This window comes from Ranitomeya variabilis, chromosome 5 (assembly GCF_051348905.1).
Source record: "Ranitomeya variabilis isolate aRanVar5 chromosome 5, aRanVar5.hap1, whole genome shotgun sequence".
Lineage (NCBI taxonomy): Eukaryota > Metazoa > Chordata > Amphibia > Anura > Dendrobatidae > Ranitomeya > Ranitomeya variabilis.
In genome coordinates this window covers 587,264,374-587,277,493 of record NC_135236.1, presented here as the reverse complement: position 1 = coordinate 587,277,493, position 13,120 = coordinate 587,264,374, and the positions used below count along the sequence as shown (strand labels likewise).

At 44.3% G+C, this 13,120-nt stretch overlaps 1 protein-coding gene across 3 annotated transcripts in view; it reads left to right on the top strand.

The window, feature by feature from the left end:
• Window positions 1–13,120, top strand: part of NME5 (NME/NM23 family member 5) — a 388,198-nt gene that overhangs the window by 264,848 nt on the left and 110,230 nt on the right. The gene's annotated exons all lie outside the window — the stretch shown is intronic.

The following is a 13,120-nucleotide window of genomic DNA, read 5'->3' as shown; positions in this document are numbered from 1 at the left end:
TGATCCAATAGGAGCCGCTACAGGACCTGAGCATGTGACCCCCGACCTCCAATGAGAGGTTGACCCGTGGGCATGCTCAGTAGGGGAAAAGCAGCACATAGTCCCTGGAACGTCTGCTCGCCACTGATCAGTGCTGGCTACAAGGGCTGAGCCTGGAAAGGCATCAGTAACCAAGCGCCCAGTATCAGCTTGAGGTCGGGATCACACATACGCGAGATACGGCCAAGTCTTGCAGGTGAAATCCCTCCTCTGGCGCCGGCACTTGGGAGCGGAGCGTGCAGCTCCTTGTGTTGCTGTGCGGCTGCACGCTCTGCTCCGGAGTGCCGGCGCTAGAGGAAGGATTTCACCTGCAAGACTCGGCCGTATCACGTGAATGTGTGATCCCGGCCTGAGCCAGACGCTGTGACCAATGTCTCTGCTGAGCAGGTTCCACTGCGGCTGGAGGAGAATGGGAGACCACAGCGGAGATGGTTCAAGATTTCCCCTGTGCAGCGGTGGGAACTCAACACATACTTACCACAAAAGCTTAATAATAATCACTAACAAATACACATTATAAATAATGAGCCAGCTAATCAAACTCATACTGTTAACAATAGCGAACTGCCGATTATATAGCAAATTATGATAAAAGAAATAAAATATTCAGGTGCTTTGCCTGGCTCTTCCCACTTGCCCTGTAGTGGTGGCAAGTGGGGTTCATATTTGTGGGTTTGATGTCACCTTTGTATTGTCTGGTGACATCAAGCCCATGGATTACTAATGGAGAGGTGTCTATAATACACCTATCCATTACTAATCATTTAGTTACATGGTAAATAAAGACACAGCTAAAATAAGTCCTTTGTTTGAAATAAAACAAAAAAACACACTTTCACTTTTTTATTTAAAAATAACAAACACAGTTATACTCAGCTAACGCCCATTCCATTGAAGCCAAGTTCTCCTGTAAAAAAACAAAAAACAAAATAAAAAACCATATCTCTCACCTGTCTGTCGTTCTGTCCCACGCTGTAATCCATTTCTGGACAGTGCCAAGATGAGACCTTCCTGGCTGTGAACCACTGAGGAATGAGCTGCTGCAAGCGCAGTGTAAGTGACTAGCGGTGACATCATCAAAGTCACTGCCGGTCACCGAGTCTGCGTTACCAGTTGGCAAATGAACTGCTGTGACCTCAGCACCCTGATAAAGTCTCACGGTGCAGAGGCGATTTCACGCATTTCAAATTCACCACAGTGAAATTCTGGTGAACTGCAGTGACATTTTTCTCATGGTGCAGACGTTATTTTTGATAAGCTGGCTGGTTATCAAAAATACAGGGAACCCACAACGTTTTTCTATTTATTTACAGCACAGGAGCCTGCTGATGAATACTCCCATCAGCCGCTCCTGCTCTCACTGTTATTAGCGACAGCTAGCTTCGGCTGATGGGAGCAGTAATCCCATCAGCTGACACCAGTGATCGGAGGTAAATTTTATACGTCTGATCACAGCTGCGCCCTCATGCTGTCTTTGATTTTACCGCCGATCAGAAGCGGTGTTCGCTGCACTGTCATGCACATAACAGCGTGGCAAACACTGGATGTTTGGGACCCCTATTTAAGGGAATGGGGTTTGGGTCCGGGTACTGTTCTGGTACCCGAACCCGAACTTTTGTAACTATTCGGCCTGACCCGAACATCCAGGTGTCTGCCCATCTGTATGCTATGCTTATGGCAGCTGGAGGTCTATTGAAGACACCTCTACGTACCATCATGAAGCTCCATTGAAACGCAATTATAATATTTACTACATATTGCAATATCAATAGATAGGTTAGGCCATCAAGGTTAGCCCATCAATGTCTAATCAGTGGGGGTGTGACATTCTGGCACACCAGATGATCAGTTGTTCCCTGTGTCGGCCAGAACTGCACAACAGAGCCCCATCAACTGTATATTGGCCGTGGCCGATACTGCACATCTGCACCCAATTCAAGTCAATGGGAGTGGATGTGTAAAATCCACACGCGGCCACTGTTCCTTCAATCGAGTTGTGCTCTGAAGCTTTCTAACTGAGCAGTTTGACCAACATCGGGCACTGATTGTCACGCCCTTATCAATCATACATTGATGACCTAACCTGATGATAGCCCATCAGTGTTAAAGTCCCAGGCAAACTAGTTAAAGCTTATATATCTCCTGACAGTTTTAAAAATAACATATTCAAAAACTAACAATTTGAACTATAATACAAAATAGGGGATTTATCAATTTTTCTTTACGCCATTTTTTTTTTAGATAAATCCCTTATGAATCTGCTTCCTCCAATAGTACAGATTTATTAATCCCTTATGCAGCTGAATGTTAAAATAAAAAGTAAAAAAGTTATGGCTCTTGAATGAATGAGAGGACAAATGGAAATTAACCATTTTTGGAAGGGGTTAAAAACCGTTTTCCCCTCAACATTGTGGTGTAAGGATTTGTGTTTTTTTACATGAGTTTTATTTTTAAATGTCACGTTATAGCTAAATGCCACTTATTCATTTGAAAAACAGCAATTTTACACACTTCACCATGTGGCACAAAAAGTGTATTTCTTTCTAGGAGTCAGTAAGATTATGGTGATGCCAAATCATGTTTAATTATAGTTTTTGAACCTTTTTTTGTTTTGATGAAAAAAGAAATAGCTCATCTGCATTTAGGAGATTCCTTGTCTGTTCCTGCACGGAAAAGCGATTGAGCAATCAGCTCCAGGAGGGGAAGAAAGGGAGTTTAACCAGCAGGAATGATAAATAAAATTTCAACTTATTGTTCCATATTAAAAAAAAAGTAGTATTCTTTAGGTGAACCACATCAAAAATCTTTAGTCCATTACATCATATGCACACATAGCAGCGTTCTGCCAACGTGTTTCGACTACTGTCTTAATCATGGCATGCATGAAATGAAACTGAATGTCTCTTTTGTTTCACTCTTGGGAGTTATCGCAGCTGATTCTGTTCAAGTTAATTACCTCCAAATAACACCTCATGCTTGCTGAACGTATATGCTCTAAACTAAGTAACAAGAAAGAATGAAAAAATAAAATAAATGTGTAAACCACACATGCGTCAAAAACATATCTGTATGTACTGTATATGGACATGCATTCAAGTAGTTTTATAATTAATACTGCAAGATCAGGTCTTGTCTATAATTCGCACCATGCAGATTTCTCGTTTCCAGGGTGAAGATCCAGAAGGATATTAGAAAAATGTTTTGTTACAGAAGATGAAACTGCCGTTGCTCACATCGGACAAATGTCTACATATCCTTGTCTTTAACCCCTTAGTGACAGAGCCAATTTGGTACTTAATGACCAGGCCAATTTTTACAATTCTGACCACTGTCACTTGATGAGGTTATAACTCTGGAACGCTTCAACGGATCCTGCTGATTCTGAGACTGTTTTTTCGTGACATATTGTACTTCATGTTAGTGGTAACATTTCTTCGATATTACTTGCGATTATTTATGAAAAAAATGGAAATATGGCAAAAAAAATTAAAATTTAGCAATTTTCAAACTTTGGATTTTTATGCCCTTAAATCAGAGAGATATGTCACAAAAAATAGTTAATAAATAACATTTCCAACATGTCTACTTTACATCAGCACAATTTTGGAACCAACATTTTTTTTTGTTAGGGAGTTATAAGGGTTAAAAGTTGACCAGCAATTTCTCATTTTTACAACACCATTTTTTTTTAGGGACCACATCACATTTGAAGTCATTTTGAGGGGTCAATATGATAGAAAATAACCAAGTGTGACACCATTCTAAAAACTGCACCCCTCAAGGTGCTCAAAACCACATTCAAGAAGTTTATTAACCCTTTACGTGCTTCACAGGAACTGAAACAATGTGGAAGGCAAAAATGAACATTTAACTTTTTTTTGCAAACATTTTGCTTCAGAACCATTTTTTTTTTATTTTCACAAGTGTAAAAACAGAAATTTAACCATAAATGTTGTTGTGCAATTTCTCCTGAATACGCCGATACCCCATATGTGGGGGTAAACCACTGTTTGGGCGCACCGCAGAGCTTGGAAGAGAAGGAGCGCCGTTTGACTTTTTCAATGCAGAATTGGCTGGAATTGAGATCGGATGCCATGTCACGTTTAGAGAGCCCCTGATGTGCCTAAACAGTGGAAACCCCCCACAAGTGACCCCATTTTGGAAACTAGACCCCTTAAGGAACTTAACTAGATGTGTGGTGAGCACTTTGAGCCCCCAAGTGCTTCACAGAAGTTTATAAAGTAGAGCCGTGAAAATAAAAAATCGCATTTGTTTACACAAAAATGATCTTTTCGCCCACAAATTCTTATTTTCACAAGGGTAACAGGAGAAATTAGACCACAAAAGTTGTTGTGCAATTTCTCCTGAGTATGATGATACCCCATATGTGGGGGTAAACCACTGTTTGGGCGCACCGCAGAGCTTGGAAGAGAAGGAGTGCCGTTTTACTTTTTCAATGTAGAATTGGCTGGAATTGAGATTGGACGCCATGTCGCATTTGGAGAGCCCATGATGTGCCTAAACAGTAGAAGCCCCCCACAAGTGACCCCATTTTGGAAACTAGACCCCTTAAGGAACTTAACTAGATGTGTGGTGAGCACTTTAAACCCCCAGGTGCTTCTCAGAAGTTTATAACGTAGAGCCGTGAAAATAAAAAATCACATTTTTTCTACAAAAATTATCTTTTTGCCCCAAAATTTTTATTTTCACAAGGGTAACAGGAGAAATTAGACCACAAAAGTTGTTGTGCAATTTCCCCTGAGTACATCGATACCCCATATGTGGGGGTAAACCACTGTTTGGGCGCACTGCAGAGCTTGGAAGAGAAGGAGTGCCGTTTTACTTTTTCGATGTAGAATTGGCTGGAATTGAGATCGGACGCCATGTCGCGTTTGGAGAGCCCCTGATGTGCCTAAACAGTGGAATCCCCCACAAGTGACACCATTTTGGAAACTAGACCCCTTAAGGAACTTATCTAGATGTGTGGTGAGCACTTTAAACCCCCAGGTGCTTCACGGAAGGTTATAGCGTAGAGCCGTGAAAATAAAAAGTCACATTTTTTTTCAAAAATGATATTTTTGCCCCCAAATTTTTATTTTGACAAGGGTAACAGGAGAAATTAGACCACAAAAGTTGTTGTGCAATTTCTCCTGAGTGTGGCGATACCCCATATGTGGGGGTAAACCACTGTTTGGGCGCACCGCAGAGCTTGGAAGAGAAGGAGCGCCGTTTGACTTTTTCAATGCAGAATTGGCTGGAATTGAGATTGGATGCCATGTCACGTTTAGAGAGCCCCTGATGTGCCTAAACAGTGGAAACCCCCCACAATTGACCCCATTTTGGAAACTAGACCCCTTAAGGAACTTAACTAGATGTGTGGTGAGCACTTTGAGCCCCCAAGTGCTTCACAGAAGTTTATAAAGTAGAGCCGTGAAAATAAAAAATCGCATTTGTTTACACAAAAATGATCTTTTCGCCCACAAATTCTTATTTTCACAAGGGTAACAGGAGAAATTAGACCACAAAAGTTGTTGTGCAATTTCTCCTGAGTATGTTAATACCCCATATGTGGGGGTAAACCACTGTTTGGGCGCACCGCAGAGCTTGGAAGAGAAGGAGTGCCGTTTACTTTTTCAATGTAGAATTGGCTGGAATTGAGATTGGACACCATGTCGCGTTTGGAGAGCCCCTGATGTGCCTAAACAGTAGAAACCCCCCACAAGTGACCCCATTTTGGAAACTAGACCACTTAAGGAACTTATCTAGATGTGCAGTGAGCACTTTAAACCCCCAAGTTCTTCACAGAAATTTATAAAGTAGAGCTGTGAAAATAAAAAATCCTTTTTTTTTTTCCTCAAAAATGATTTTTTAGCCTGCAATTTTTTATTTTCTCAAGGGTAACAGGAGAAATTGGACCCCAAAATTTATTGTGCAATTTATGCTGAGTAGGCTGATACCCCATATGTTAGGGTAAACCACTGTTTGGGCACATGGCAGAGCTCGTAAGGGAAGGAACGCCGTTTTGGAATGCAGACTTTGATAGAATGGTCTGCGGGCGTTATGTTGCGTTTGCAGAGCCCTTGATGTACCTAAACAGTAGAAAACCCCCACAAGTGACCCCATTTTGGAAACTAGACCCCCCAAGGAACTTATCTAGATGTTTGGTGAGAACTTTGAATGCCCAGCTGCTTCACAGAAGTTTATAATGCAGTCGTGAAAATAATTTTTTTTTTTTTTTGCCACAAAAAAGATTTTTTAGCCCCCAAGTTTTTATTTTCACAAGGGAACAAGAGAAATTAGACCCCAAGAGTTGTTGTCCAATTTGTCCTGAGTACACTGATACTCCATGTGTGGGGGGGGGACCACTGTTTGGGTGCACGGCAGAGCTCGGAAGGGAAGGAGCGCCGTTTTGGAATGCAGACTTTGATAAAATGGTCTGCGGGCGTTATATTGCATTTGCAGAGCCCCTGATGTGCCTAAACAGTAGAAACCCCCCACAAGTGACCCCATTTTGGAAACTAGACCCCCCAGGGAACTTATCTAGATGTCTGGTGAGAACTTTGAATGCCCAAGTGCTTCACAGAAGTTTATAATGCAGAGTCGTGAAAATAAAAATAAAATTTTTTTTCCACAAAAAAGATTTTTGAGCCCCCCAATTTTTATTTTGACAAGGGTAACAAGAGAAATTGGACCCCAAATCTTGTTGTCCAATTTGTGCTGAGTACACTGATACCCCATGTGTGGTGGGGACCACTGTTTGAGCGCATGGCAGAGCTCGGAAGGGAAGGAACCCCATTTTGGAATGCGGACTTTGATAGAATGGTCTGCGGGCATTATGTTGCGTTTGCAGAGACCCTGATGTACCTAAACAGTAGAAACCCCCCACAAGTGACCCCCATTTTGGAAACTAGAGCCCCCAAGGAACTTATCTAGATGTGTGGTGAGAACTTTGAATGCCCAAGTGCATACCTCCCAACTTTTGAAGATGGGAAAGAGGGGCAAATTTTAGGCCACGCCTCTGACCACACCCATTCATAATTAGTCACACCCATATCCACGTCCCAACCACACCCATTTAGCACTGCTGATCACACTGTTTCATATACAATAGTTATAAACAAAAAAATATGGCCACACAGTGCTCCATACCGTATAATGACCACACATGACGCCCCATACTGTATAATGGCCACACATGACGCTCCATACTGTATAATGGCCACACATGATGCTCCATACTGTATAATGGCCACACATGACGCTCCATACTGTATAATGGCCACACATGATGCTCCATATTGTATAATGACCGCACATGATGCTCCATACTGTATACTGGCTGCACATGATGCCCCATATTGTATAATGACTGCACATGATGCTCCATACTGTATAATGGCCACACATGATGCTCCATACTGTATAATGGCCACACATGCTGCATACTGTATAATGGCCACACATGATGCTCCATACTGTATAATGACCGCACATGATGCTCCATATTGTATAATGACCGCACATGATGCTCCATACTGTATAATGGCCACACATAATGCTCCATACTGTATAATGACCGCACATGATGCTCCATACTGTATAATGACCACACATGATGCTCCATATTGTATAATGACCGCACATGATGCTCCATACTGTATACTGGCTGCACATGATGCTCCATATTGTATAATGACTGCACATGATGCTCCATACTGTATAATGACCGCACATGATGCTCCATACTGTATAATGACCGCACATGATGCCCCATACTGTATAATGACCGCACATGATGCTCCATACTGTATAATGGCCACACATGATGCTCCATACTGTATAATGACCGCACATGATGCTCCATATTGTATAATGACCGCACATGATGCTCCATACTGTATACTGGCTGCACATGATGCTCCATATTGTATAATGACTGCACATGATGCTCCATACTGTATAATGACCACACATGATGCTCCATACTGTATAATGACCGCACATGATGCCCCATACTGTATAATGGGCACACATGATGCTCCATACTGTATAATGGCCACACATGACGCTCCATACTGTATAATGACGGCATGCATACCGTATAATGGCCGCACATGATGCTCCATACTGTATAATGACTGCACATGATGCTCCATACTGTATAGTGGCCGCACATGATGCTCCATACTGTATAATGACGGCATGCATACCGTATAATGGCTGCACATGATGCTCCATACTGTATAATGACTGCACATGATGCTCCATACCGTATAATGACCACACATGATGCCCCATACTGTATAATGGCCACACATGATGCTCCATACTGTATAATGACGGCATGCATACCGTATAATGGCCGCACATGATGCTCCATACTGTATAATGACTGCACATGATGCTTTATCCTTGTCTGTGCTAACTGTGGGTATTGGAGTATTAACTTTTCACTGAGTGGTGGGCGGAGGTTTCAGCCTAGGGCTGAGCTCAGGAGAGAGGGTGAGGTTCGAGGCCTGGACATGCACACCATCAGTGTAAACTCCAGGTAGAGGGTCAGTCAGGATTTTCCTAGTCTGAGGGAAATTGCAGGGGCCCGGGGTATTAGCTCTCGCTCACCTAGTCTCTCCTGACACTCCCCCTGTGGGAGTGGAGTAGCATTGAAGGTGACCACCTGGATAGGATGAGGCAGTTTTTCGACCGTGAACCCGGCCACGCGCGCAAACTCCTCATCAATGAGATTAGTGGCCGACCCACTATCCACAAAAACAGTGATTGGCAGCTCTCTGCGACCATAACTCTGGCAGGAAGCATACATTGAGAGACCACCATGGAGGATATGCATAAGCTAAGATTGGCCTCCTCCACACCCTCTGAGCTTAGTAGTTTTCCGCCGTTGCGCTTTTCTTAGAAAACAGAGGACAAGCATTAACATAATGCCCTTTTTTACCACAGCAAAAACAGGCTCCCTGCTTCCTGAGTGAGGGGGCTCGATGATGTGACACCCCTGCGATTTGCATAGGCTCTGTGGGCTCACCTGCAGCAACCTCACATGCACCTACGCCCTCCCCCATAATCGGCATCTCTTGCAGCCCCTGACGCAAACGGCGATCAATGCGGACAAGACTCATAGCAGACTCTAGAGAAGCAGGAGTCTCATACATCAGGAGGGCTTGTTTAACCCTTCTCGAAACCCCATTTACAAACTGACTCCGCAGCGCCGGGTCATTCCATTGTGTGTCCACCGCCCAGTGGCGAAATTCAGAACAGTAATCCTCCGCCCTTCGCTCCCCCTGGCGAAGAGCGCGTATTTTAGATTCTGCTAGAGCCAATCTGTCAGGATCATCAAATATGAGTCCAAGAGCAAAAAAAAAATCTCCACTGAGTTAAATGCAGCTGAATCAGATGGTAATGAAAATGCCCATGCTTGGGGGTCTCCTTTCAGTAATGACAATACCAGGCCCACACGCTGAGCCTCATTACCTGAGGAAACCGGGCGCATCCGAAAATATAATTTGCAAGCCTCACGAAAAACAACAAATTTACTGCGTTCCCCAGTAAACCTCTCAGGTAAAGGAATCTTTGGCTCTGCAACTCTACCTGCATTTTCAGCTTGCACATTAGATACTACAAGACCCTGTTGCTGAACTGCCCCCTTCAAGTCAGTGACCTGTAAGGACAGCGCCTCCAACTGGCGGGTTATGGAAATCATGGGATCCATGGCATCCAAAATTTATTTTGGCCGATTATGTCATGCGGGTACTGGGTAGACTACAGCTGATTACCCGGGCCCCTGCGATATCCCTCAGACTAGGGAAAACCCTGTCTGTCCCTCTCCCAGAATTTACACTGATAGTGTGCTTGTCTGGGCCGCCAGGCCTGACCCTGACTCCCATTTTAGTCCTGTGCTGAAACCTCCACCCGCCACCCAGTGATAAGACCACACACCAACCCCTACAGAAAGCACAGACAGGGAAAACTAAAAACGCACCACGCCGCAGACTCACAGGAAAACACTATAATGTGCACAGGGCAAAACAAATACAAATATAGGAAGGAGAAATATGACAAAGGATAATACACCACCAGATACGATATTTCTTCTCCTAGACCACCACTCCAGACTGAGATCACCAGGCACAAGACACAAGCTATAATCGGCGACGCCCAAAGTCCAGAATGACTATTTAAAGGCCGCGGGCGTGACCCTGCCTCCACCCCGATTACCAGCTAGATTAACCCCGGACAGCCTGGATAAAGTCTAGCCGGCGCCACCGAGCGTATAGTGGACGAATGTGGAATTACCGCTGTCTGTCGGACGCCCTAGTGTGAATAGCGTCACCGCTGGGATTGTTGCCGTTAGCATACCCAGAAGGGACATTGCTTCTCTTACTGAGATGAACTGGCCAGCTTGTGTCTGTTTTCTCTTTTGTTGTATGGCCCGGATTTTCCTGTCTGGAAGGACACAGTCTCGTCTGACCGAATTTAACTGAATCCCGAGGAATTCCTGTATCTGAAGTGGTGCTATCCTTGATTTTTTTAAATTTATTATCTAGCCCAGCCTGGTCAGCACCTCTCGTACTCTTGTGACTGCTATTACGCAGTCTCCCTTGCTGTCTGCTACAATGAGAGAGTCGTCGAACTAGGGTACCAGTAGTATGTTTTCTTTCCTCATGAAGGATGCTATTTTGGAGACTATCTTTGTGAAGATTCGAGGGGCCACTGATACTTCAAAAGGAAGACATCAGTATTGTAAATGAGTGGGAACGTGTGCCAACTCTACTACCAACCTTAGGTACTGCTGTTCTTCACAAATTGGTACATGGTAGTAAGCATCTGTTAGATCTACTACTGCCATGTAGCAGCCTGGATAAAGTAACGTTACTGCTGATTTTAGAGTTTCCATTTTGAATTTCTCTACTCGGGTATAACGATTCAGTGCTTTTAAGTTGAAGATTGTCCTCATCGAACCATCCGGTTTTGGCATAAGAAACAAGGTGCTGTAGAAACCTTTTCCTATCTCTTGGTCTGGTACCTTTATGAGCACTTTCTTTTTTATAAGGAGATGAACTTCCCTCTCTAATGTGGCCTGATTTTTCTTGGCCACATTAGTCATTATCATCCGCTGAGAAGGGGGGTGATGAAATTTAGCCGTAGGCCCTCAGATAACAGGTTGGTTATCCACTGTGAGGTTGGTAACGCTTCCCACTGATGTACAAAGAAACAAAGTCTTCCCCCACCCGAACTTTGGTGTCATTGGTGTTTAGAATCTGGTTTATGGGGAGGCTTACTGAAGGGGAATCCTCTATCTCCTATTTCTCCAGGGATTGCCTGCCATGGACTTGTCGTCTGAGCGGCATCATCCTCCTCTCACTGACCCTCGAAACGACAATCGAGAGTCACTCCAACAACGTCTAGAGAAGGGGGGTGGCGGAAATTGTTTTTCTTATCTGCCGATTTCTCCACAATTTCATCTAACGCTTTCCCAAAGAGATACTGTCCTTCACAAGGGTCCGCACAGAGCTTTACTTTCGATTGAAAGTCTGTGGCCCAATTTTTTTAACCATAGTGCTCTACGACACGAGTTGGACAGGTCACATGCACGGGCAGCACATCTGACAGAGTCAACCGCAGCATCTGCTAGGAACCCTGCCACTTTTTGCAAGGAAGGTATTGCCTCCAGTAGTCTCTCTCTTGGACATTTGTCCTTTATCTGTTCACTTAACTCCACTAACCACTTGACCATAGCGCGAGTTATACAAGTGGCGGCCACCCCAAGCTTAAATGACCATGCTGATGCCTCCCAAGCTGATTTTAGGAAGGCATCAGCTTTTTTGTCAAAGGGGTCTTTCAAGGCACCCATGTCCTCAATTGGAAGCACTATTCCCCTGGAGGTATTAGCAATATCAGCATCTAATCTAGGAGTTTTTTCCTATTTTTCGCAGATTTATTCGTCAAATGAGTATTTACGTTTCAGGGTCTGCGGAACTGACATCTTTTTGTTCGGCTTTTTCCATTCTCTCTAAATCAGATTCTATAAGCTATCATGAAAGGGAAAAACCCTCCGTTTTTTCCCCTCCAGGTTACTAAACATGGAATCCTGGATTGATCGCTGCTCTCTGGGCGTTTCAACCCCCCATAGTAGATCTGACAAGTTTAAGTAATTTTCCGATGTCCTCGGGTTCCCAGAACTACATATGATATGTTGTTTCATTTGCTCCTTTACCGTGGTTTTTACCTCATCCCTAATAATGGCTTTTATGCTTTGGAGTACAAATGGTGACTCCTCGGCCACAGTTTTGTCGATACATAATTGACAAATCCATTTTTCATATGTTCTAGGGAAGGCTTTTCTACATAGTGCACATGCTTTGTTTTTCTGTTTGGACGTGGCTTTCTTCCCCTCGGTAGCTTGTGGGTTCCATCCCTCTGACATAGGCGATTCCACTATGGGGTCCGCCATATCCTCAGAGGCCGTTGCCGCTGCATCAATGCGCATTGCCCCTTTAAATATCAGGTGAGAGCGGTGTGCGCACCTCTGAATCAACTTCCTCCAACACACCGCTCTCCCTCGGCATGTGATGTCACTTCCGGCATGACCCGGAAGGCGTTCCATCCACTCGGCGCCAGCGTCGTGATGGACACGCCTACCCCGGCTCAGCCTCCAGCCAGGAGTGGCCGCCGGGGAGTCCAGCGGCGGGATGAGGCGCGACCCACAGCAGGTCCCTGGACTCCTGGATGACGCGCGCGCTACTGCGCCCAGCTGCCCCACGCCACAGACCTTGGTCATCAGAGGGGAGGTTAACCGCTGCAGGCTTCCACCCGCAGGAACAGGAAACCAAAACTGGGGAGAGAGGTGCTGCCCCCTTCTTTTATCACTGCTGCAGGTTTCCTGTTCCTGGGGGTAGAGGCCATCTCTCATTTAATGGTGCGGTCATGGGGAAGGGAAAAATAAAAAGAAAAGGAAAATCCAGTCCTGTTAAGCCAGACTCCAATTTTTCTATTTTCCTTAATTCTCTTCTAACCCTGAAGACATAGTCATCTTAAACTAAATTAAAGTGTTCTGCTTACGGCAGGAATG